The 2,683-nt window shown below is 43.8% G+C and overlaps 2 long non-coding RNA genes across 2 annotated transcripts in view; one reads left to right on the top strand and one right to left on the bottom strand.

The window, feature by feature from the left end:
* Positions 1-773, top strand: part of LOC108449031 — an 8,268-nt gene extending 7,495 nt beyond the window's left edge. Inside the window, exon 2 of the long non-coding RNA XR_001865130.1 lies at positions 374-773. This is a non-coding gene — a long non-coding RNA (uncharacterized LOC108449031). The remainder of the gene's footprint in view (positions 1-373) is intronic.
* Positions 774-979: 206 nt separating this feature from the next.
* LOC108449032 lies at positions 980-2,424 on the bottom strand. Its single transcript, XR_001865131.1, has 2 exons — positions 1,778-2,424; positions 980-1,195 (listed from the first exon to the last, which is right to left on the bottom strand). It is a non-coding gene; the product is annotated as an uncharacterized LOC108449032 (long non-coding RNA).
* Positions 2,425-2,683: the final 259 nt, after the last annotated feature.

Genomic DNA, 2,683 nt, shown 5'->3' with positions numbered 1-2,683 from the left:
TTTTTTTTTTTTTTTTGCCTTTGCAGGCTGCAGCTGGGTCAGCTCCCCACAGGCTCAAAACCTGTGGGTTTTTCCCGTCATTCATGGCTGCCAGAAGCTCACTCGCTGCCTTTGCCTTCTGCACAGTCCACAAGGAGGATTGCTCTAAAATGCAGGAAGAGTCTGTTATCAATGAATTTTGGGAATGTGGCTTTCGCATGCAATAAGGAATTAATCAGTAGGAGAGAAAGAATTATTACAATTAGGACAGTTTGTCTAAAGTTATTGGTGGACTTGGTTGTTATAGTCAATTTTAATTCTCTGCTTATTAATAAGTTTAAGGATCCAACGTTTGCAATGTTTCATGTTTAAAATAAGTTGTTTACCCCCGTAGGACTGAACGTAGAACATTCCAGAACCGGATAAAGTAATGAAAGCTGCGGGCGTCCAACGAGAAATTAACGTAAAGGGATAAAACAAGGAACAGCATTGGATGGACAGTGAGCCAACCGGAGGACCCTAGAAAACAGTCCAACAGGGAGGAGCCAATCAAGATACCCAAGACATCAATGAGCTGATCTCAAAGACTTTGGTGGGCGGAGGAATGGGCGGTCTAAGGGCGGGGTTTCGGGGCTATAAAATGTATCGCCCCTAGGTTGTGGGCGTGCCTCTGGCGGCATCTCGTTGTGGGTAGGTGCGCTTTGTTTTGTGCCAGGCAGACCGCCGCAGGGGTTTCCAATCGTCTATATTTTGATCAGCTGGTTCGGTGTTTAATAAATTCTTTGAACGATCAAGATTGTGATCCCGTTTTTCACAGTCTGGCAACCGATAACTAGCAATAGCTGAGCTTGAGCCCACGATTTTGGTCCAACTGTGCTTCAAGTCCCCTGCAGGACAGGGACACATTTGCCTGGCCTCCGGCTGTGAAGATCAGCTCATTAAAATTCTTTGAGAGATACCTCTGTCCGAATACAGGTGCAAGCAAGACCATATGCCAAAATCACTACTACCGATTTTTATTTAAGACTTAAATGTGAAATAAAACTTGCAAGAAACACGTTTTCACATCTGAACTGGGCACAAGGGACACAATAGATGCACTATTAAAAAAAAAAAGTTATCCAGAGACTTCCCATAGCAGTTCATTCAAAAGGGAACCTGGTGCACGTGAAGGTTTTCTGGAATCCAGCACATCCAGTTTCAAGTTCAGCAGTGGCTGGGGAGAAAGGAGACAAGATTCCTTATGTTACTTTTACAGCAGACAGGGAGAAATAAGGCACTATAAGAAGATTTGACTTAACTCGATAGTCTGCAGTCCTGAACAAGACTTTAAAATTTCCAAGGACACATAACAAGGGAAGAGCTGGGCACAAAGGAAGAAACACATTTTGTGCACAACAGCAGAGCAAGTGTATGGTCACGGTTTAGTACTGAATGCAGTCAGTGTTCAGGGAAGAAGAGGTGGCTGAAGTCTATAAAGATCTCTAAAAATCTGGGGGCTTCTTTGATGTTTTTGCTGGAGATGAACTCTAGTGAAGGGCAACTTCATCTTAAGCCAAGTGTTTCTGTGTGGGGCAGTGGGTGAATTTTCTTTTTGCTTGGTTTTTTCTAGGCAAGTGCATAACATTCTATGCAATATTTTGGGAAGCAGGAATTTTTCCCACTCAAGTCTAAACTAGAAAGCTAGCAGAACAAAATCTCAGTGCCTTGCAGAGGAAGTTGAAAATAATGGCGTGAAAGCTGTCGAGACTTAGTCACCTTTTTCCTTAAGAACATTCCTAATGTAATGACACATTACTTTTTTTCAGTTCCTTAGTGATTTTTTCATTCAGTTCGTGTTGTACCTAGAATTATACATGAAATATACAGTTAAGATATAATACGACCCAAATGTTACTGCTAAAACTCCTGAAACATTCTTACACCCCACAGAGAATGTGATAAAACCTAAAAATAGCATCCCAAATGGAGATGATGGTCTGTGATGGCCGAGAAGATGCCAAAGGCCTTGGACCACATGAGCTATGTGGAAAGGCTGAGAGAGCTGTGACTGTTTCTCTCCTGGAGCAGACAAAGCTCAGGCGACCTTGTCTGTGTGTATTAACTACCTGATGGGTGGAGTAAAAGAGATGGAGCCAAGCTCTTCCCAGTGGTGCCAAAAGAACAAATGCCCCCAAGCCTCAAGGGTTTTTGAAGCGTGGACAGGCAGCAGTAAAATCCTGGGGAGAAGAGAAGCCCTAGAACATGAAATGAGACACTGGTAGCAGAAGGAAGCAGGAAATCTCAAGCCTAGACCAAAAGACAACCTAAAGCAGGACTAATCCTAAGCACAGCCGTAGTAGTGGAGGTGCTGGAAGCAAGCACTTTCCCTGGTTTATGAAGCCTTCACAATGACCAGAAGGTCCACAGGACCCTCCGCAACACGTGCGGATGAATGAAGAGAAGAAAAAGTCTTGTTTGCCTCTTAATTTATTCCAGGAACCTTTTTGTGATTCTCATCCCCACCCAAGGAAAAAGAAATAGGTGGAAATAAAGCCACCACATGGATTTCTCTGGAAAGGAATGAAAAGGCCTTTGAATGAAAATACACCTTTGAGGACTCTGACAGTTTCTCCACTGCTCTCCTGCCCCCCAGCCCTCTGGAGAAGGCATCACAGCCTAAACCTCCTCATCCTGTCCCACCTGAAGAATTTGCATCCCTCCA

Source organism: Corvus brachyrhynchos, unplaced genomic scaffold, assembly GCF_000691975.1.
Source record: "Corvus brachyrhynchos isolate BGI_N302 unplaced genomic scaffold, ASM69197v1 scaffold29, whole genome shotgun sequence".
NCBI lineage: Eukaryota > Metazoa > Chordata > Aves > Passeriformes > Corvidae > Corvus > Corvus brachyrhynchos.
The sequence above is the reverse complement of the archived record's forward strand: the minus strand, read 5'-3'. Positions and strand labels throughout refer to the sequence as shown.